The sequence below is a fragment of the Terrapene carolina genome, unplaced genomic scaffold (genome assembly GCF_002925995.2).
Source record: "Terrapene carolina triunguis isolate 2854851 unplaced genomic scaffold, T_m_triunguis-2.0 Scaffold238, whole genome shotgun sequence".
In the NCBI taxonomy this organism is placed as follows: domain Eukaryota; kingdom Metazoa; phylum Chordata; order Testudines; family Emydidae; genus Terrapene; species Terrapene triunguis.
Genome location: NW_020664589.1, coordinates 3,518,347 through 3,541,720, shown reverse-complemented (window position 1 = coordinate 3,541,720; position 23,374 = coordinate 3,518,347). Strand labels below are relative to the sequence as shown.

Here is a 23,374-nt window from a genome sequence, read left to right as displayed (position 1 = left end):
TTCTAATCGAAGACCTAACTTGGCAAAAACTAGCATAGAAATGCTGTGGCCGAGAGATATTAAGGCAGAATATTACAACAGCAAGACCATGCCATTTGCGGGTGTTGTGGAGACTTTTGTTGCTGGTGTGAAATACCGGGGGAGTTGTGTCTCATCAACCAATGGCATTTAATTCCCCCTCATAAAAATGCCACCCGAAAGTAAATTCCTCACACGAGAAATGTAACTGGCAAGTGCCTATGTTAAATCTGTTCCAGGATTCACAGTGCCCCGGATTTGACTCTGCCAGTTGAGGTTCTCCATATTCCCTGCAAGAAGAGGTGAAGGGGAAAGCAGTGAAGATGGGGTTTTCTATTGGTGAGCAGTTCCTGCCTTGCAGATCTGCTGCACCTGTGCTGCTGCTGAAGAATTGTCTGCAAAGACAGCATCTCGGCCTTTATTTTTAAGGAGTGTTTCCTGACTTAACAGATCAGTGCATTAAAATCCATAAATATTTAATCAGTTGCTGGCCCTCCAGAGAAGCTCCTGCAATTAAGTCTGACTCTGCGTGTGTTTTCTTCCCCTACCCTGAAATATTTGGATAATCTATTTACTAATGAACTCCATATTAATGTGTCCATTTTTCTCTGTTAGTGTCAGGTTCCATTAGAAAATGGAGGGCGGCTGACATTTAAAAGGATGAAAAACCGCTCTCCTAGAAGCTGTTGGAGCCGTGCTTTGGTGGAGGCGGATTTTCTGGAGGAAAAGGAATGAGGCATCCTCTGGCCCACTGCTTTTTTGTTTTGTTTTTTGATTATTATTTTTTTATCCTAAGTGAATAAGGAGTCGGGCTCATGTATTTCATGCTGATCTCCGCAGGTTGGTAGGCCCAGTGGCAGGTCATGCTGTCATCCCTGATCTCATAGGGTATGTCTCCACTGCACACTGAGCCCAGGCTGTGACTAAGTCTCCAGACATGGTCCTAGGACCCTGCTCAAGGGGTGGGTCAGAGCCCAAGTCCTGCGGTGTCAGGTCCAAGCCCTGTCGTTGTGCAGGTCAAGCCACAAACCTGCGTCAGAAGGGCAGGATGGATGCGTTAGCACAGCGGTGAGACCAGGGTCCAGGAATTATAAAACCAGCTTTGCAATGCAGTGTGGACGCTCAAGCGTGCTCTTGGCGACACAGAGTCCACAAGCCCCCGGACCTACAGATGGAGCTTAGTGTACAGTGTAGACGTTCCTATAATGCGTAAGCGATTCAGCCTCGCTTCTTGTCTCCTTGAAGGTCCTGCAGTGTCACGCTATGGGCATGGCAGTAGATGGGGTTGCATTGTACACAAAGGCTTGTGAATGTCTGTTGTACCTGTGTGCATGTATCCAGTATGCTCCTGGGGGCATTCTGCGCCAAACAGTTAAAAATTCTACACACAATGTTTTAAAATTCTGCAGTTGTTTTGTCAAAATAACACTATGTAATCGTGCCAGTTTCGATTACTTTGATAGTTGATTTCAAAATATCTGTCAGCAAGTAGGTCTGTAATGATACAGACACACACAAAAATCCCCCCAGCAGTAGAGAGTTAAAGAAACCCCTATAACAACCCAGTTCCTGTTTCTTTGCCCCCTGTCCTCGAGCCCAGCCAGGGAGCCAGACACTCACAACCTCTCCCCTCCTGGAGCCCAACCATGCCCCCCCAGCCCAGATACCCACACCCCCTTCTCCCCCAGAGCCCGGCTGTGGGAGGCCCCACCTTGCCCAAACACCCATCTCCTTTACCCCCATTCCCCACCCCCTACCTCTCCCTGAGCCCAGGGATCCAGAGGGAGAAACAGCCTGATGCTCAGTCCCAGGCTTGCATGGAGTTTCCTGCTATGCCACCTCCTTCCCTCAGGGCACGTTGGGAGCTGCAGCTGCCAGGAACCCTCTAGCTCAGGGGTTCTCAAACGGGGGGTCAGGACCCCTGAGGGGGTCCTGAGGTTATTACATGGGGGGTTGCAAGCTGTCAGCCTCCACCCCAAACCCCGCTTTGCCTCCAGCATTTATAATGGTGTTAAACATATAAAAAAGTGTTTTTAATTTATAAGGGGGTTGCACTCAGAGGCTTGCTGTGTGAAAAGGGGTCACCAGTACAAAAGTTTGAGATCCACTGCTCTAGCTCCCTCTCCATCCCCCCAGCAGTGTCTGTTATGTGCAAGCTGCGCTCTGCCAGGTCCAGTGGCGGCTAGCAGCCCTGCAGCCCATTTCTGTGGGGGAAAGGAAATTCTGCGCGCACAACGTTAATTTCTGCAACATTCTGCATGGCGCAGTGGAGCAGGTTTCCCCCAGAAGTAGACCCTCTAACTAGGACGTGTGTGGAGTACGGTGGGTGGGAGCCCTTTTGGATATCAAGTGACTTGCAAGCTGGGGTTGTCTTGCACTGTTGATGAACTCTCTTGTGCCGCTGTCTCGGGGTGCAGCGTCTTTGCTGTAGCTGGCCTTTCCGAACCACGGATTTGATCTGCTGCAGCTGGGAGACCATCTGGTGCAACTGCACAGGCAGAGACGCGAGCTGGGCGAATAATGGATCGCTTGGTTTGCTGGCGATTCCAAACCATTGGGAAAAGTCGCGTTGGGTTGAATGTTTTGTTTTAATTTCAAGCTTTTTGGTTTTACGTGTTTTTAATAAGCTGTGAAGATAAATCAAAACAGAGTCATTTTGAACCAATAAAATAAAACATGTTTTTATTTTTTCATTTTTGTTTTGTTTTTTGACCCAAGCAATTTCTGGTGAAACTGCCTCCAAGTCATGAAACATTTTGGTGTCACTGAGTCAACATTTATTTGCCTCCCCACAAAATCATCTAACCGATGTCACCCAGCTCGAGCTGAGCCGGACTGGAGCTGTGCGCTCCTCATATCTTTACGCTCCTAGAAAACTGGGTGTGGGACAGGCAGGGAGCAGAGTTAAAACCATACCTGAAACTTTGTGCAGAGGAGCGACAGAAATAAGCCATGCCTCCGATATAGTGTTTTTCATCGGTCGATCTGGTTGTGTGTTACAGATGGGGCAACAGGCACAAAAGAGATGAAGTGACTTGCCCAATGTCCCTCAGGAGGCCAGTGGCAGAGCCGGGAACAGATCCCAGATCTCAATCCCAATCAGGTGCTCTATCCACTAGGCCACACTGCCTCTGGGTACTAGTGAAGAGCGCCTCAGGACCAGCAGCTCTGTAGTCGGAGGTCCAAGCAGCCGTGACTTCTCTGCAGGCCATGAAGTTGCTTTATTTATGCCCTTCATACAATGCCAAACCCATTGTGAGTGCCTGAGGTAACGGACAGTAGGTAGCAGAAGAGCTCCCTCCCCTCCCCGGATCCTCCCTGCTGTGTAGGGACAGGCTTTCGGTGTGTAGAGGGGCGCTCAGTCTCATGCCTCTGCTGAGACTGCTAGCAAGGTGCTGCTTGAGACAGAGGCGTTTTATGTCAGCGTTGCCCTCTAGAAGCAGGGCTCCCCCTGCTGGCGGGGTCTCCCACCTGCCTCGAAAAGTCAATCGGATAGCAGTGGCTTCTGGGTTAGTCCCAGGTTAAGCTGGATTTAAACCAGCTACCTAGAGGAAAGAACCCCTTCTTAACAAGCCAGCTCATCTGCCCTCAGGTGAGGAGGCAGAGTGGCCTGGTTGATGAGGGACTTGGACTCTGGAGAGGTGGGTTCTAGTATTGACTCTGCCACTGACATTCTGGGGGGCCTTGGGTAAGTCACTTTCTCCTCTTATCCCTCCCGTCCTGTGTCTTGTCTGTTTAGCCTGCAAGCTGGTCACAGCGGGGGGCCGTTCCTTGCCATGCGCTCGTACAGCACCCAGCACAATGGGGCCCTGATCTAGCTTGGGGCCCCTAGATGCTATTGTAGTGCAAATTAATAATAATGCTTGGCTGTTGCCATGAGGCCCTCAAGAAATTGAGCTGTCCAAAGTGGCTCCCTTCTCTGGGCTTCCCGGTATGCCCTGCCCCCTTGCTGTAGAATGTCGCCTTTTGGGAAGGGCCCGTCTTTATTTTGCACCTTCCACATTGTTGGGACTTCATAAATAATGAAGCAGCAGTTGCTTGCCCTGAAGCAGCTCTGACTCCCGCTGTTGAACTTGTGCCCGACTCTCCCTCAGATGGAATGATCTTCAAAGAAACTAACCAAAATGCTACCAGCATAAGATCAAACTGCTTCAAAAAGACGTGCAGTTCTTGGCTTGGGATCCTTGCCCCTCCCTGGAGCTGGACTAGCGTAACAGCATAAGGTGTGTGGTACCCAAGTCTCTCTGCTTCAAACCACACCTACACAGCTCTCTTACTTGTTAAAGTGACAGACCCCCCGACCAGAACCCACTCAAATCCTCCCCCGAACAGAGACGCTTAGGATGTGATGCTCTTTATCTTCAGCGTCTTGAACTTCTTTTTTTACAAACTGCTTCAGGGTCTTGCATCGCCTGTCAATAATTCACAGGAATAAGCTGTGGAGATAAGAGCAGGAGTGCGTGGGGTGGAGGTAAACTTTGCTCTGAACTGCGTGGGGTGCTCATTAAGGAGGTACAGTTGAGATGTTTGACATGTTGGAGTGGGTGTGTGTGTGTGTGTGGGGGGGGGGGTAGATCTATACAGTTTAAAGTTCTAATTTTAACCAGTCTGCAGAGATGGACCAGAGGACACACGTGAACAGAGTGGCCATCTCATTGATGCCTGGCATTTTTTTTCCCCAAGTGATCGCCGTAGAAAGGGATTGCATCATCTTGCATATCACATATGCTTCTCTTAAGGACCCATTGCAGCCCACTGTCAGTTTGTAATATGATACTGTTATGACATCATCTAGATTTTCTTTTAGGAATTGTTTGCCTGGTTGTGTGCTTTAAAAAATTCTGTCCAGTGACAAGTTTAGCATTTTAAACACATTTTACATTGAGTGGAAAGGCTTTTGCCTAAAGTCGGGGCTAGATGCTTGCAAATCTGCATTCCTGGACAGTGAGCTATTTTCTAATTTAGAGTGAGCTATGGATAGAGGAGAGCAGGGTGGGTTTCTAACTCACCCTTCTTTCCCTTTCCTCAGCCAAACTGTGTTGCAGTTGAAGTTAGAGGCCCCAGCAGAGATCAGGGGTCTGTTGTGCTGGGGCCTGTAATGCATGAGACAGTCCCTGCCCCGCAGAGCTGCTGGTCTTAAATAGCCAAGGCAGACAAAAGGGGAGGGAGAAGAAGCAGAAGGATGTAGTCACTTGCTCATGACCAGTAGCAGAGCCAGGAATGGGATCCAGAAGTCCAGTCCAGTGAGTTTTTGAATGCGGCAGCACATAGATAACAAGATTATTTTTTTTTGGTGGGGGGAAGGGGAGGGAATTGGGGGGAATGAAGACCCCAGTTGGTGAACATGTGGGCAAAGAGCTTTCCCCCTTCCGGCTCTCTGCGCTGCAAGGAAGTGGCCACACCGGCTGTCCGAGCTCGGCTGGCTCTGCGGAGCGGTGACTTATTGCTGCGTCGATTTGCACGCTTATGGTGTTTGTGTTTTTCTGTTGTTTGTTTTGAAGATTTCTGGGGCTGTTCCCTTGAGTTATGGAAACAGACAGGCCTTGGAACAGCTGTGTTGGTGATAATCACGGGGGCTTGGTTTAGTTGGCAACAGGCTGTTTCTTTCACTTGCTCGCTGAATGGCTGTAATTGCTGGCGAATCTAATTCTCTTGATTTTTTTTCTCCTTAGCACTTACCCATTTTATTACCCTACCTCTGGTTTTTTGCTTTGTTTCTTCACTCTCTAGGTGCTCGTGACCTCTTTTCCAGGGACAGGGTTAAAAGGCAAGGCTGAGGCCTCTGGGGTATGCCAGAAGGAGCCAATGGAACTGAGCTGGGCTTAGATTTTTGCCAATTTAAGTGTAAACTGACACCCCCCCCCCCCCCCCGGTGTTTTCAGGATATGGAGTCAGTCTGCAGAATGCACTAGGGTTCTAACAGTGCTATGAGTACATGAAAGCAGGGATGGACGTGTGTGTGTGTGTGTGTGTGTGTGTGTGTGTGAGAGAGAGAGATTGTTGGTGCTTTCCCAAGCTCTACCCTCAAAATAAGTTCTGCCCACATGAGCTGTCACTCACACCTTCTTTATATGATCCACCCTCTCTTCTGACCTGCTTGGAACAGAGAGAGAGTTAGTGTTGACATTTAATGTGTTGTCATTGGCGTTGGCCCGTATCGAAACAAATGGGGCAGGCGACACCCCTCCCAGTGCTGATTTGAGGACCTGCAGATGCAGTAGTTACACTGGGCTTGGACTTGAGAGGCCATTTCAGAAACCATAGCAGCTAGAGACTCCCCCCCCCACCCTTTTAAATGATAGCTACGTTTCTGGAGAGCAACAAGGCAGGGAGGCAGAGGTGTCGGGGGGCCGTGCTGCCATGTACTGGCGGCCAGCTCGGGCAGAGGGTTGAGGGTGCGGTGTGGGGGGGGGGGTGAAAGCTCTGACTGGGGGTGTGGGCTCTGGGGTGGGGCAGGGCTGGGGATGAGTTTGGGGTGCAGGCAGGCTGCCCTGAGACAGGCCAGAGAAGAGGACTCCCCCCAGCCCTTTTCCTGCTGGCAGCAGCGAGCTCTGGGGGAGGAGCCCCCCATTCCTGCCCCCCTAGCAGCACACTCACCCCCACCACTGTCACTGCATGTGCTTCTAGGGTCCCTCTCAGGTCCAGGAATCTCCCTCGCCTCCCCCGTGATTGGTGCCGGGGGGCGCTGCGTGCGCCTCCTCCCCTGCTGTTGTCCCTGACTGTAGCCTCCCTGGGTGTGAGGAATGGGGCTGCCTCCTTGCCCAGCATGGGGCAGGAGCGGTGACTGCGGACGGGGCGGGGGGGCGGCTGTGCTGATGGAGAGTCCCATTGGAAAATGAAAGGGTCTGAGGGGGAAGGGCAGGCTCAGAGTCGTCTGCCCTGGCAGTGGCGATGGGGGGGGGGGCACGAGGACCCTGCAGCTGTAGTTGCTGCAGGGAGGTAGCATGAAGCTGCTCTGCTCCAGGTCCAGGAAGGGGGGGAGCAAGTCAGGGCCAGGGGACACTCTGGGGAGGCGGCAGGTGGGGCCGGGTGGAGATCACCCCGGCTATAAATATCTCTGTGCCTGCCAATGGCTTTTTTTCCCCCTCCACCACTTTTTGTGCCCCTCGGCTTTGTGCGCCCGAGGCAAGTGCCTGACTCGCCTTGCCCTTGTTCCGGCGCTGTACTGGCCTAACCCCAGTGCTGTGTGTATGGTGAAACGTGGCTGTACACGAGCGAGAGTCCTCACACGCAGACAGAGCGAACCAGAGTTAGGCCGTCTTCAGCAAGACCTTTCGCTCAGGCAGACCTGCCATCTCAGACGCTTTTATTGCTCTGCGGGAAAGTCTTCTCTGATTGGCTCTCCTCTGGGACTTGAAGGCAGGTGAATCGGAAAGGATGGCCAATCAGAGCTGCTACCTGGGGTTGGGGGTCTGATGGGGACAGTCTTATCTCTCAGCTGGTGTAGCTGGCTGAGCCTCGGGGGAGAACCCTGCAGCCTTTTGATCAGAGAGCCCATAAGGGAGCAGCTGCTCCTCACCCCTCTGCAGCTATCTGTATGCCCTCTGCCTCTTCTCCTTGCTGTGCCCCATGAGCCTTCTTCCCCCCCTTTGTGTCCCTCTGAGCCCTGACCATGAACCCCCAGGTCTGGCAGAGTCCCACAAGGGCTTCCTGCCTTCAGTGGTGCCCAGCTGCTCCTCATCTCCAGCCTCGGGGGGGGGGGGGTGCGTCAAGGGGAGGGCATTGCCCCCATGAAACCCACAAAGTGCTCCTGGATTTTCAAGGGAGGGCCACAGCCCCTCTCCACCCCCAGCCCAATGGGCAGACTGAACATGGCCAGCTCCAGCTCTGCCCACCTGCCGTAGCTTCACCGGCACCCCATGGGAGACATTTTCCTACCCACGTGATGGGGATTCCCATGCTACAAGCTAGCCCCTACCACGGACATCCGGGTGCAAGGTAATAGACCTATGCACTCGCTTGGTGGTTCGAAGATTTCATTGGTTCACATGTTTAAAAAATGGTTGTGACGTGAATTGGTGGAACATCATGTGCCATCAGGGGCCATGGTTTGGGAACTCCTGCACTAGCTCTCATCAAGGACAGATGTGTTCAACTGCAGTTCTTAAAAGGACAAGTCGCCTTTGCAATTCTAAGACTGACCATGCTCGGACTTCTTTCTGGAAACGACAACTCCATTGTAGAATTGTTCCATAATCGCTGAAACTCTGTCTGTCTGACACTCCTGCTGACGAGACCAGACATGGGGAAAATACAGGCAGTGGAGTGGGGGAGGATCTGGGAGAGTGGTTGAAAATTGGGCTTATAATACTAATTAAAGTTGTGGGGTGGCTGTGGCAGCTTCATAATTACTGAAGCGGCTCAGAGTGTGGGCCGATGTCCAGAAATGTGTGATATCTGGCTCGTCACCATTAGCAGGCTCTGAGTGAGTTTGGGAGAGGGGACAGGATATGGGTTTGGAGGAGGCAGCTGAGAATGGAGTTCTCAGAACTCACATTAGCACTGGCAAAGAGGGTCAGTCTGACCTTGAATGCATTAATAATGGTACACGTGGCTTTGCCTCAGGTTGAAAGCTGTGTAAAAACAGTCAGGTTCAGTCTAAAAACTTGCCGTCGCTTTTTTCTTTTCCCTGATCAGTCAATTGTTCAGCGCCCCTCCGACATCAGCAGGCCCATCGCTTGAAGCTCCCTGTGGCTCTCCACTCGCTGAAGTCCATGCTGCTCCTGTGTGAGGCCGCAGCTGCCATTCTATAGCCGTGCAGGTTCTCTGCCTTTCCCTGCATGCTTTGATGGATACGGGGCACTACGTGCAGTCTGGGAAGGGGTCCGGCCCTGCACGCGTTTCAGTCACAGACCAGCAGGCCCTACTGCGTATTTGAATGGAACCTCTTTGTTGAGTGGTCGCCTCTGCTGGTTAATTTCATGCTCCGTGCTCGGAGATCAATGGCTCATTCTTTCCAAGACATTATTTAAATACTCTTGAATGCCTAAAACTAACCACAGTCTGGCCAGTTAACACACACGGAGAAGGAAACGTGTCTTTGCAGCCAAATGCTCCACGCTGTTTTTGCCCTCCTTCCCCACTCCCATCCCTCCCCATTTCCTATTTATTAATGGTTTAATGCTGGTCTAGGAAGCATTCTTGGCATTGAGACTATTGTAGCCGCAGAGCTGTAAGGGTTTAGAAATGAGCGGTTATCCATGTCTGTTTTTGTCAGGGGCTGGAGAACCACTTGCTTTTGACATTTGCTTTCGTGATCCTGGTTTGGTTTCGTGTATTGGGTCAAACCTGGCCGTTTTATTTTCCACCTGGTGCAGAATTGATGTCTGTTCTCCTGTTATTCGCCTCTCCCCATGGACAGATTGTGCAGATGGTGCCAGGGCTGGGGACTGGCCAGATGTGACAAAATATATGAGAGCTCCTGAGTGGGTGTATTAAAGCTCTGTCCCACCGCCGCTTTGCTGCTGTCTGGTGGGAAGTCACCATCCTGGGATCCTCTGCCCATCTCCCCCTTGCCTGGTTTTCAGAGAGGTTTTCGTTGCAGGGCTTGCATGGAAATGGCAGAAGTTTGAATGGCATCCAGTTAGCTGTAAAGAGCCTAGAGAGTTGCCAGACTGGAACAGATCAATGATCCATCTAGTCTGGTATCCTGTGTTTCAATGGCCAGCGCTGAATGCCTCAAAGGCAGGTTAAAAATTGTTAGAGGGCCCATTGCTCTAATGGTGTATGTCAAATGATCTCTAAGCACTTACAGGTATAAACTCCACAGCACCCCACTGGGGGAGGCGAGCTTTAAACCCACTTCTGTATAGACAAACTGAAACAGAGAGATAAAGGCCCCACGTCTTCAAAAGTTTCCACTAACTTTGGATGTCTCCATACTTTTGATGCCCAAACTGAGTTGATTGTTTTTTGTTGGGGGCAGGGGGGGGGTCCAAAGGTGCTGAACACCGATAGCTCCCATTGACTTCAGCTGGGGTTTCTAAGTTCCAGCCTGCCTCTGAAAATCAGTGTGTCAAATCAAGACACCTAAAATTAGTGGACACCTTAGAGTTAAAACCAAAACTAACCAACCCCTCCCACCCCAAACTGGAGTCTACATAGTCATTTAACAGAGTAGTGAGAGAGCGGAATAGAACCCAGGAATCCTGATCCAGCGCGCCCTGCACTAACTGCACCTAACGCTCCCCTCCTCTGTTGGGCAAAACACTATACTAGAGTAAGGGGAATTTCGTCCTGTCCCCAGCTGGCGTCCTCATCTAATGCCCCGAAGAATGAGAATAAACAACGCTTACTTATATAAGAATCAACTCTGCAATTACATTAGCTGGGACAAAACATTTAAGTGTCTAATCACTTTTTGTATGGTGTGGGGGAGTAATTCACTTCTCTTTTTCTTTTCCCTTTTTCCTCCCACCCCTTTCCCAAGCTGCCAGACTAGTCTCTTGATCTTTCTTGTTTGCATGGAGGATAGAGAACAGTGGGTCTATCTCTGTAGCCTTAGCACAGACCTGGCACGGGGTAGCAGGATTCTACAGCTCGGGCAGCCTGAATACTGCGCTGGGCAGGGGCTTAGTTTGAATCAGAAGCAGCATCTCTTCACCTAGAGGGTTATTTTACAGCTTGGCCTTAAAACCAGGGTTTGAGAAACTTCCTGGACACCTAATAGCAAAAGGCCAGTTTGAAAAGGGGTGTTTGTAACTCACCATCAAGGTCCAGGGATGACATTCTGATGAAAAGACTGTTTTTTTTTAAATTAATTTTCCTTTTTTTAGCTTCTAGGAAAAAGGAAAGCGCTGGGATTTGTACTGAGGTGGAACCCGCCCAGGGCTCTTTCTTTTGTGCACTATGGTGTCTGATTCAATCTGAAGCCCTACCATGCCTGCTTCTCCAGAGCCTCCTGACTTTGTGTGTGTGTGTGCGTGTGTACACGTCACTCCATCCTTCCCTACCCTAGCTATGCTAGTAGTATGATTCCTCCCACCCCTGTGCCATAACTCCAGCGTTGCCGTCCTCTGCTCAGCTCTTGGCTGGCAAAAGCAGGGGCAGAGTGGAATGGGTAAGATTCACGTCACTTTCACTGCTGGCCACAAGATAATGTAGAATGGGAATGAAAGGGAGTCCTGAGCTGAAGCACCGCAGCTTGTCTGCAGACTCAGGAAAATGGCACGGCTCCAGTTTGCATTTGGAAGGTTTCCTTCGTGGCCATGAGGCCTAGCGACTTCCCACTGACAGCTTATTTTACTGTAGAACCTGAGTGTTTATTTTTGCTGCACTTCACCTGGGAAAGTTTCCGGTTTGCCTCCGGCGAGGAAATTTTGCAACCCCTGCCTAAAACGATACGGTTGGAACAAAACACGTGTGTGAGGGAAATGCGGATTAGTGCTATTAAAAACAATTAAGACTCTCTCTGCCTAGAATGGCAGGTGCTTGTTGGGGCTTCTGGGGGTGATTTTCCTATTCATCCATTCTCAATTGTGAGCTCTCCAGGGTAGGGGCCATCTCTGGGTTGGTTGGTTGGTTGTACAGTGATTTGTAAAAGCTACTGCTACAAAAATCAACGGTAGCCTGTTCAAATACCTGATAGTAACACTGCCGGAGGGTGGCAGCCGGTGAGTCCAGTTCATCTGACTGTCTTGTGCATGTTAAAACTGTTGCCCTCCTGTATCACTTGCATTGTAATCCAGTAGATGGCTCCTCCTCCCCCTTTCGCCCCTGGAATTAGCAAACACTGTTTGTTTTTAAGTTTGATCGCTAATCACGGCAGCTAATCTTGTGCTTCAGTGTGATGAGGCCTCTGAGTGCCTGTCGAACGTGTGTGTATGCACGCACCTAATTTATCCTGACCTGCCAGGTAATGAGTTTTGTATGAATGTTAAACAACGAAGTCCTTGAATGCATTGACTCGAAAAATAAACTGCTTAATAGGCAGAACGCTAGGGAGCTTTGCTCCCAGACTGGAGTCATTACAGAGCCTCTGCACTTTGGCAGGTCTTGCCATTAACAGCTCACTTTGCCAGGGTCCCCGATAGAGTCTAATCGATGCCCGTGGACAGAGGAGGTGCAGCGGGCATGGTGCAGGCAGTGCAACACCATTAGAATGCAGAGCCACGGTTCATAAGAAGCACGGGAGAGGTTATTCCAGTTGTCATATGGGTAGCAAGTCCTGTTAGTGACTCTGCTAAACTGGAAATCACCTGTGAGTGCTGGCATTCTTCCTCTGAGAGTTCAGTGGTGGTGAAAGGTGTGAGACCAAGGGCCCTGGAGACTGCCCATGGAATGGGCAATAGCATGGGTAGCTGCCCTACACTGCCCTGCCTTTGGGCCTTACCCTGAACCAGAGAGACTAATTCTAGACTTGAGCAGGAAGCCAAACCTGAATGGCCCATGCAGTCATTAGCCTCTGAGACCTACCCCTGGGGAGCTGGACTGAGGCTGAAATTCGTTTCTCGTGGTCCATCAAATGACAGTTTGGAGCCGCTACTAACCCTGCTCTGACTGAAAAAGTCAGAGGTGGAATTTTCCCAAGTTTCTTCCACTCCTCATGCCAAAATAAGGACAGGTTCACAGTAGATCACACAATCTCCATTGCCCCTGTTTTCTCATGCACTTTGGTCAGCAGTGAAATGGTTAACAATATTGATATTTCAGTGCTTGTCATTAGGTTAGAGTTAGCATTCTATGCAGAGGAATGGGGCAGTGGACAACTGTGGGCTCCTGTTTCAGGCTGTCTGTAGATGCAGGCAGATATTGCAGATTGGAAAGGTCAGGCTATGCATTTGGGTCACTTCTGACCAGAAAGTCCACCCTGGATGGACCTCAGGAAGTTCCTATGGAAGCGGATAAAATTGATAACCTCTCTGTGAAACGTTTTGGCTTGGATAAAAAGCACCTTTAGGCTAAAATGTTTTTTGTCTAAAATGTTCGAACAAGCTCTACTGATGTCCCTCACTCTGCCCCGCTAGAGAGAGAAATGGTTCGTGTCAATTTCCTGTTTGTTTCAGCCTTTGTTAATTACCTCAGGTGTTAATGAGACCCGCTCCTCTTCAGTTTAATACGCAGCAGATCATTTAAAACCTCCATTCCAAACCCTGCAAAATCCTCAAGACTTGGAACTGAAAAGCAACCAAACAAACAACCTTGAGACGACTTCGCACGTCCACAGAAATTAAAATTACCTGGACTGATTTGACTGGCCTGAGGGCAAGAAGGAATTAAAAAAAAAATCTGACAATTGAGTCAGGAAAGTTTTTTTTTTCTGTCCCAGGTGAACAGAGCATTAGCATATGTATCGCTTATAAATGCTCCAACTCAGGGTTCTGGAAACTGTCATGTTGTCAGAAAAGAATCTTGGGTTGTGTTTTGAGATGCAGTTTAAACGTGAATGTCTAAAGCAAAAGAACGGGTGACACCTGGAGGCAGTATTTTCATGACGAGAGCAGGGTGCTAGCGGTCAGTCCTCCTGGGTTCTTCTCTGCCCTGTCTCACTTGGTGATCTTCGGTAAGTTATTAAATCTCCATGTGCCTCATAATACCCACATTGTGATTATTTTATTTGCAGTCCAGACGTGCCTAGAGGCCCCAGCTAGGACCAGGCTTCATTATACTAGACACGGTACAGAGAGTCTATGATATTTTGCCCCAAAGTGCTTACAAACTGAGCAGAAGAGACCGAGTGGGAGGGCGTTATATACGCCTTTGTACAGCTGGGGAGGAGAGGTTGCCCAAAGTGTCACAGAGAGTCTGTGGCAGAGGTTAGATGTCCTGAGTCCCGCTCCAGTGTCCCATCCACAAGACCACTGCCATACGGGCAGGTAAGGAAGGGTTGGACGGCATGTTAGGTCATGTGATGAAAGACTGATCAAGTGCAAAGGATTATCATTCTTGGTAGATCCCAGACTTCCATTTAGCACAGCTAGATTCCCAGAGTCTTCCTGTGCTGCCATAATGTCACTATAACGGGGTTGGCACCCAGCTCTCATGAGCGCCCCCTTTGGTCGAGTGCGTGTGTCTGCAGTCTCTCAATTAGTGGTGTTGTAACGGGGTGGCACCCACCTCTCGCGAGCACCCACCCCCCTTGGTCGATGGTTTCTTTGGCGGGTCTTCAGTGACAGCCCTCTGGCCGAGTCTCACACCTGATCTGTAGGTGGAACAGAATAAACCCTTTTGGGGTATACAGTCCTTACCTTCTCCCGGCCCTGTATGGGGTCATACCCCCAGGGCTTCCTTTCTGGAGACGCTGTCATCTTATAGTCCTCAGGCTCAGTCCCTGTTCCCACTGAGCTGTCCGTGGTCCTGCTGCTCGTTCAGCCAGCCAGCAACAAGGTCCTCTCTCTTTCAGCTCCAGGCAGCAACTGACTGGCTCTGTCTCTGCTGCTCTTTTTTACATGGCCCTCTTGGCACTGATTGGCTGATCCTGCGGCCCCTCTAGGCCGGTTGGAGGATGTCTGTTCTGCTCCTGTCTGGGACGGGATGTGGCACCTTATGGGAGGCCTCTGGGCCTAGTCCACCCCGTCAGTCACGTTAACCTCTTGCCGACAGGGGACAGTCCTGTCATTTTCTATCTAGCCCTTGAGTTTGACAGGGACAATACTTGGCCTTCACCTCTTGGGAGGTGAAACAAGACCAATGAAGAGAAGACAATTGGTCATCAAATACACTGTTCTGTAGTGCACCAAGGTGCTGGTTGTGCTAACCTGGAGTGGGGCACAGTGTCTACCTCCTCCATGATGTTAGGGGTAGGGATATGGTGAGTGACACAGTGCAGATACAGCCTTGGATCACGTGATGTTCATGTGTGCCTACTGAAGGGATGTTTGTGGTTCGCACAGATGCCTAGGTACATAAGTGCCTGTCTGGTTACCTGACAGCTTGTCAAGCCATTTGCAGTCTTGCTCTCTTCTGCCTAGTCTGTCACCCTGGCCAAATGGGTTAGAGGTTCAGCTTCTCTTTCATGCTGGTCTGATAGCCCTGGCCAGGCTGGCCTCATTCACACCAGGCACAGCACAGGGAGTGTCCGTGCATCTTGTACACAGCTTTCCCCATGTACCTCAGTGCTGACTGCTAGGGATGAGGGGAGTTGGGCTTCTCCTGGGATTGCCCCCAGGGGTGCCAGTTTGGGGTGGGAGGTGGCTTTTGGTTCTGGACTTAGCCACCTGGCTGTGAACTGAGACCATCAGCCCATTTCATGTAGGCCACCAAATGGCCTTTGGATGATGTCTCTTACATTGCTGCTGTAAGGTCCTGGCTCTGAGAGTCCAGCCTGGTGATATGACCAACCTCCCCAGCCCAAAGTCCTGCAGCTCCAGTCTCCAAGGCTGCTTAACAGTTACTCTGACTCGTTTGTTGCATTTTTAAGGTTGGGCAGCAGCATTACCTTGACAAGGAAGTGTTGTAGAGCTCTGTAATCCCTGCTGGTCCATCCTCATTACTTCCCTTATCTTTCTTCAGGAGGGCAGCTTTACAGTGGTAATTAGGGTGGGATTGGTGAGACTTTCTTAATAATTAAGTGGCATCACGCAAGGAGCAGGAAGGAAGGAGGAGGGGGAGACCATCAGTGTGTAGGGGCCAGTGAGGTCTTCCTGGGAATGGAGAACCCGCTAGCTCTCTAGAGCAGTGGTTCCCAAACTTTCACAACCTATGAACCCCTTTCGCTAAAATGTCGTCTCGCGAACCCCCTCCTAAAAATTAATATTTCCAGGAATTTTCTCCTTTACCTGAGTATAAATTATAAAAGCAGTGATCTTGGAAATATAAAATTTGTTTTTATGACATGCTTATTACACACTTTATTATTAATTATTATTTATCATTACAGTATTTTTATTACATTATGAAAACGGCAACACTCTTCCAAGATCTCACTGTTGTAGCTTGTATCACTCTGAATAAGCTTGTTATAAGCCAAGGCTCGTATGTTTCATCAAGGAGTATCAGATGTGAAACAGCATGAAGGTATTTAAGAAGCCAACTCAGAGTTTCTCCTACACAAGCATTCAAGTCTTGAGCAGTCCAGGCAAACAACGCACGTTACAAAAAGCTTAGCTGCCTATTTAATTTAAAAAACAGTGAAATATATCCACCTCCCTTTCCATTTCTTATAAGGAGTCCTTGAAGTTTAAATCTCCTCAGTGTGATAGAGATGCTTGCTTTGATCTGCTTAGTTCTTGGAAGTCCAGGGGCTCTGGGCTGCTGGCCCCATGCTGCCCAGGGTCCCTAGGGACAGCTCTGTCCACCATTAGGGAATTTTTTCCCGAGAACCCCCTGTAACATTTCGCGAACCCCCAGGGATTCACGAACCCCAGTTTGGGAACCACTGCTCTAGAGCCATCCAATCTAGCCTGCAGAACAGAGCTCTGGCTCCCTGAGTCTACCTAATTAAGAAGTTGCACAACTGGAATCTGTAGGAGGATCACAGAGAGGGCAAGTGATGTGTCACAGCATAACTGAACCAAACTAGTGTAGCTTGGATATTGTATTGAGGCGAGCACTTGACACTCCTTAGCAATACAGCATCCAGGCTTGAGCGCCAGATGTGTCCGCCACCTGCAGCTTCCACGGCCTTCAGCTGGAGTCACGGATACTTGGCTTTTCTGAAAATTAGGCTATTCATCTCCACTAGTCCTTCTGAGATGCAGGAGGAAGGAGGGCAGCGTGAGGAAACCCATAGGAAACTGTCCTCTAGTTGCTGCAATTGCTAGAATACAGCCCATCGTGGATTGTAATCCAAAGTGCTGCTAAGAAATTATTCTAGGTTTCTCCAGCTTTGGAGGCCAACTGATTCCCGTACAGTGAATGGGTAGAGAAGATGTTTGCTGTGGCAGAGATAAGAACTAGGCTGCTGGTTCAAATCCTGCCTAAGTCATAATGACCCTAGTGCTTTGCAGCTATGACTGCTGCTTGGCATGTGCTGAAAAAGGCTGGGATTAGTGGTCTCCACACACATCTCTGGCTTGGTGACTAACGAGAGTGACAATGACTTAATTTTTTTCCCCGTGGGCTTAAATCCAGCCCACCTCAGCCAGAATTTAAAAGCATTCCCCTTCTGGCAGGTGTTTGCTGTTTCCAATGAACAGGTCGCCACCACACAAGTCTCACCACAATTGGCACTAAGGGTATGTCAGAAGTGTGACTGTGACCCAAGAACCTCTTAATGCCAATGGGCAAGTGGTGAGGAGGGACAACAGGGATCTCTGGGGTCTGACATATATGTTCTGGCTGACCAAAGAATGTCTCATAGGGTCTCAAATGAAAGCTGGTGTCACTGGCCGTCAATATCATTGTGAAATATAAGCACGGATCTTGTTGTTGTATAAGGAGTTGTTGTGTGTACATGCTGAAAATACAGTAGAACCTCAGAGTTACGAATGCCTCGGGAACGGAGGTTGTTCGTAACTCTCTGAAATGTTTGTAATTCTGAACAAAATGTTGTAGTTGGTCTTTCAAAAACTTACAACTGAACATTGACTTAATACAGCTTTGAAACTTTACTCTGCAGAAGAAAAATGCTAACCCTAACCCCCCCCCCTTCCCCCATTTCGCCCTGTCCCACCCAGCCCCTCCTTGCCCTGCCCCATCATGGGCACTTGCCATTGTAACAGGAAACAGGATGGTGGCCATGTAGGGCTCTCAGCACACACACGAGGAAGACGACTGGCACTAGGACCCAGGAGGGGGGGGTCCAGCTGCAGAGGCAGGGAGCCCCATCTATCACCTGGCAGGAGAAGCAGTTCCGTCCCACCCCCTCCGTTCCCTGCCCAGGCCCGTCTTGTGGGGTGAGGGGGCTGGAAATGAGCGGAGGGTGATGCGCAGTGCGGGAAGGACAGGCCAAGAAGAGCAAGCCCTGGGCAGCTTGGTGCTTGCAGAAATTGGGTGGGGGCAGTGTCACGTGACCCTGTGTGTCCCCCGCCATCCCTTGCCTCTATTTGGGGGGGGCAATGCTCCTGTGCCCTCCCCCCAAACTATGCCCATGTGTGCAGTTGACTGGTCAGTTCATAACTCTGGTATCTCCAAGGTTCTACTAGATGTTCTTAAAGTCTGTGTCAAGGTACTGGTCACCAGCAAAGGTGCCAGACAAGTCCTCTCAGACGAGGTGTTTATCCAGCTCTCTCTTTACATATAAGTGGAGTGTTGTGCCATTCACAGTGGGCTTCCTGTCATCAGTCTGAACTGAAGGCAAAGAAAGGATTGCGAGAACTTCAGAAAGAAATTAACAATCAGGAAGAGGAAAAACGGCAGGGGAGAGAACCTTGTCTGGTGGTGCACTTCAGAGGTTTGCTTGACTTTATTGGGGGGTAGACAGAAGAGACCTGGGCAGCCTGCACTGAGGAAGTTGAAAGGACAGCGATTTTGCTTCATGAAAACAGGGTCTCAGCCAGGCTTGGCTAAGAACACTGGAATGAACATGGGGTGAGAAGAAAAACTTCTTTAGACAAGAGAAAAACGTTTTAGTTAAAGTCCAGTCTCTAGAAAGCGTGTGGTGATTTTGTTTTGTATGTAACCGCTTGTTTCCGATGTTCTTACTCACCGTCACTTGAATCTCTGTTCTTTGAGAATAAACGTATTCCTGTTTTCACTGTAAAGAGACCTGAGTGTTGGGGTGTTGAGCCCGTACTCCTCCCTTGGGAATAGCAGGCCTGGAAATTCGGAGAGTGATCAATGGCTGGACACTGCAGGGAATGCACAGGGAGTTAGCGTGTGCCTGTTGCTACCTGTATATAGAGAGGAAGGCCTCCCGAGGCAGCTTGTGCTGCCAGAGCCTGGTGGTTTCAGGTACAGACAAGATTGCTTCGCGCTAAGGGCAGGTGGTGGTGAGGTGCCCCTAGGGAGCGTCACAGTCATTGCAGCATGTGTAGACCTAGCTGTGATCAGGCTAGCCCGGATAACAATAGACGGGAAGCTGTGGCAATGGAGGCTAGTTGCTTGAATACATAGCCGGCGTCCTGGGCTGGGTTGTACAGCCCAGCCTGCAGTCTGGTGCTGCCCTGGCTTCATTGCTGCTGCTAACGACCAAGCTAGCTCAGGCCTGTCTGTGTGTCCTGCAATCGCACCTCTGGCTGTAGTGTGGACATACTCGAAGTTGCATGGTGATTGAAAGTCTCTGCAAAGAGACTAAGGACGGGTGGGTCCCTGGAGATGCAAGTGCCCTTTCACCTTGTCAGAGGTGTCCCTGCAAAGCCAGGTTTAATGCATGTTGCTGGGCAGCGTGGGTGGAGATTGCATTGAAGCCGTAGCCTGTTGCCATTACCCCAGCTGAGGATCTAGCCGTATGTGTCAACTGTGCTAGTTCTCCTACTCCCCCTTGAAATCAGTTTTCCTGCTGGGCATGAACTCACTCCAACCCCGCTCGTGGGAGAGCGTGTGAGGGGCCCTCCTAGAGGGGTCTAGTGAGCTTTGCTGCAGAGGCAACTGGGTGCTGGGATGCTTTAGAGGCACGCTGGCTTCTGTATTTGACATCCTCAAGTGGGGGTGGATCTGTACTGCAGACAGAGCTTTACTCTGCTGCACCGGCCCTGTGCACAAACGCACCGCAGTCTCGAGGGCTGTGAAGCAGACCTCTCTCCGTGGGCGCTAAAAATCATTAAATCCACATAGAGAAGGCAGGAGGAACTGGAATCCTTTCGTCTGTTTCTCCAGTGCGTTCCAGACTCTCTCTTTCAGTGCTAGGAAAAAACCTCACTGGTTTTTATTGCGAGCCCCAAAGGCTCCTGTTTAATTGTCTGATTTAAAGCCTGCAATAACACCTTCCAAAAGGGAGGTGAGGAGACTGCCAGAACGCTAAGGCCTGACACTGCTCCCTCGGCTTGAGGCTCTCTCCAAGCCCCCGCTAGGGCAGCTCCGCTCTCTGCTTTCCCTGCCCCAAACCGCTCCCTTCTGCAGGTGCCTTGAGAAATACCCACGCGTGCCAGGCCTGCGGTTCTAGGTTCGCCATCTGACTCCAGCTACGGGGACCTGGCATCGGTCGTGATATGTCGTTTCTCAAGAGGGGAGCATGAGGAGCGTTAACCCCCTTGCCCAAAGAGAAGGCTGCTGGTGACTGTAAGCCTGTATAAATAGCGCTAGTCCTCCCGCCTGTCACAGGGATGAGGGAAATGGAGACGCTTCGGAAGGAGAGTGGGTCAGGCTGAAGAGAACGGAGCGTCCTTGTTATGCCTGTGAACGGGCGGTCCTCTCCCTGTGGCCTGGGGCTTGAGGAGGAGATATGTAAAGGAACGCAGGGCAGTGAAAGTCAATGGGCGTGGGGCGCCCGGCTTCCCTCTGTGTCTCTGAAACCCTCCCCCTCAGGTGGGTGCAGTGTTGGAGCTGGGAGAGGGATGCCTATGCAGCAAGTGGCCCCCCGGTGCTTGGGTTGAATCAGTGCACTGCAGCTCTGGCTACAGCTTCTCCCCTGCTGCAGCTGTCGTGGGGACAGGAGTGGAGGGTACTGTGGGGTGTGGAAGGGTCAGATATGTAGCGGCTCCACCCTCCCTCCCTGTGACAGTGAATGCACATTTCTCTCCATCCTGAACGCCAGGCAGATTTGCAGTTCCCAAGGTGCCCGGGGTGCCAGGCAGGTGTCACGCACTGATTGACAGGCAGGACAACTAAATACCTTGGTAACTAGCCTGTCTTGTGTTCCACCCCCTGCCTGCCCTCCCTTTCCCCTGATGGGAGCTGGCTGGGGAAGGGCATTCTGGGCGGTGTTATGTATGCAGGCCGGCTGCCGTGCTGGGGACAGTAACCTTCTGAGGTCTGCATTTCCATTCAATCATCAGATTGCTAAATGCAAGAGACAGCTCCCGTTCAATAATTCATAACCCCATGGAGCTTCTATCATCCTGGGGGGGGGGGTGGGGAGAACCCTTTGGTTTGCCCTTCCTCCAGGCAGGGGAGGAAGAAGAGAATAATGGAGATTGTTCTGTCCCTGGAGCACTGCAGTTTGGCCGGGTGGCAAGAAATCCTTCCTCAAAACCAGAGTGAGATGCCCCGAAAGGGAACAAGGACATGGTGCAGATAGACGTCTTTGCAGGAGTAAGCGTTCAATGCTGGGCCCTTGGTGGAACGGCATTGCATCGGCACCATGGGAGCAGAGTGCTGCCCATAATGGACTCTGCCTTGCTTTCCCTGGAGACCACTGACAGTAAAGTCGCATGCATCAGCCTTCTGGGAAGTTTGAGGTTAGGGTACGCGGGAGTAGATCCTACTGCTTATAACCAATCAGTCCCTTCTCCCCTCCCCACCTCCTTGTGTAACTGGCCTCCTGGTAGAAATGTCTCCAGTGGGAAAGGGAGGAGTGATCTTGTATTTGCATCCCTGTAACAAGCTGTTTGGGAAGCAGCGGTGTCTAGTGGCTTAAAGGCAGAGAGCTGAGGTTCCTGGACTGTCACGGAGTTGCTGAGGGGTGGGGGTGGGAAGAGACAATTACGGGTATGCCGCACTGGTAAATCGCTTTCCATTAGAAGGTCTCGGAGCGCTTGAATCTGAGAATTGTTATCCCTGTCGTACAGATGAGGCAAATAGGCCGGTCTCTTCATCTCTCTGCGCCTCGGTCACAGAGCCAGGAATGGAACACGGGGTAAATTTTTTAAATAGGACCCAAGTGACTTGGTAGCCCAAGTCCTGTCTTCAAAAGTGGCATTGAAAATCAGTGGGCCTTTGGCTACTAAGCCATTTTTAAAAAGTGCCTTGAAAATCTTCCCCCAGCTGTCTCTAATTGTAGGCAAGTGCTATCACCACTAGAGCATTCTACCTTCTTTAGATGTAGGGGAGATTCTAAACCTGCTCTGTGCATCAAGTTTACTCTTTATAAAACCATGCCAATATCACCTCTGCAGAGCCTTTTTGAAATCTGAGTGCCTTCCAAGTGCAAAGTGTTTGCTGGTTGTTTAAAAGTCAGTGGAGTACCTTGTGTTTGTAATTTTAACAATAGGATAGTGGGTTTTATTTTCTCCAGAATCATAAATGTGATCTTCACTGTGTTTTATGGAAACAATAAAGCTAAACTCTAATAACCACAGATTTTCCTTGCTTTATGTGTGTGCGTCCTTGGGGAGCAGGGCCTCAAGACTTAACTTGTTCTGCATTAAAACTCTGTTAGAAGCGCTCAACCTGGTAGCTGGTAGAGAGCTAGATTATGAATTTGCTTTGGTTCCGAAGGGAATTTTCTCTGCCTTGAGAGTGCTTGAGGTGAGCAAAAAGATGCCTCTGAAAAAGGAATCCACATTGGTAGCACAAGGGCTCAGCATTTCAGTACAAAATCAGGCTTCCTTTAAATATACTATACATTGCAAACTCCTATTTCTATCCATGTACTAATTAGATTGCTCAGTTTTTGGAGGGTTTTTTTTACAAGTAATACTTTTTATATAGAAGATTCGTAGGTTTCAAAGCACTTTACAAAGGAGGATGCTCTTTCTCAGGTGGGCAAACTGAAGCACTTCATCAAAGGATAGTGGACATGATGTGATACACACATCGTGCCAGAACAATGAGTTTTTCAGCAGATCATGACCTTTCATATGACCCCTTGCAAGGCATGTTTTGTATGAAATATCACAACCACATACCAGTGAGGAATAGGGGGGTTAAAGGAAGCTGTTTTGAGGTATTGAGTCACTGCACCTACCTGCATGTTTAGGTTCCTAAATACCTTTGAAAACCTGGTCCGAAGTGACTTGCCCAAGGTGACAAAGGAGGTCAGTGGCAGAGCCGGATGTCCTGACTCCCAGGCCTGTGCCTGATCCACTAGACCAAACAGCTTTTAATGTACCTTACTATCGAAGCACACGCATTGAGTAGTTTGTGTAAGTGATTTAATATTTTAATACATTAAGAACGTGATCTTGCAAATGCCTGTTCACATGTCATCTTGCTTGCGAGAGTAATCGCATTGAAGCCAGTGAGACTATCTGAATGAGTAGGGGCTGCTCACATGAGTCAAAATCGCCCTACCTGTGCCAGCTTTAATTTAGTTAAACTAACAGTGGATGTGTGGCAGCATAGACCTTGGTGTGGGCCAGGGATGGGAGGTTCTGGGCAGGTTTGTGTAGTCTGCGCCAAGCACCTGCTGCTGCATTTTCACTGCTATTTTAGCTATGCCAGCCAGATGAGAGCTAGCACAGGTATGCCTCCCTGACCTGCAATCACACCTCCGATTGCAGTGTAGACCTACCAACTGTGTTTGTAAGATCCAGGGTCTTAAGGCCTTCATGTAGCAGAGGGACCTGCATGCAGGGGGCCATTACACTCCGTCTCGTTGAAGGTCCCAGATCTCCACTTGGGATGAAAGGTTCGCACTTCTCAGGGTCAGGCCCTTAATTCCTAAATCAATTGGTCCTCCCTTGGGAGGAAAGGCTGTATATAAATGCAGGCAGCCGCT

General features: G+C 50.0%; 1 protein-coding gene across 1 annotated transcript in view; it reads left to right on the top strand.

Annotated features, from left to right (window-relative positions):
* The first annotated feature begins 5,109 nt into the window (after positions 1-5,109).
* The window catches only part of ASTN2 (astrotactin 2), a 572,108-nt gene continuing 553,843 nt past the window's right edge, over positions 5,110-23,374 (top strand). The window contains exon 1 of the mRNA XM_026657253.1: positions 5,110-5,261. The gene's annotated coding sequence lies outside the window, so the exon portion shown is untranslated. The remainder of the gene's footprint in view (positions 5,262-23,374) is intronic.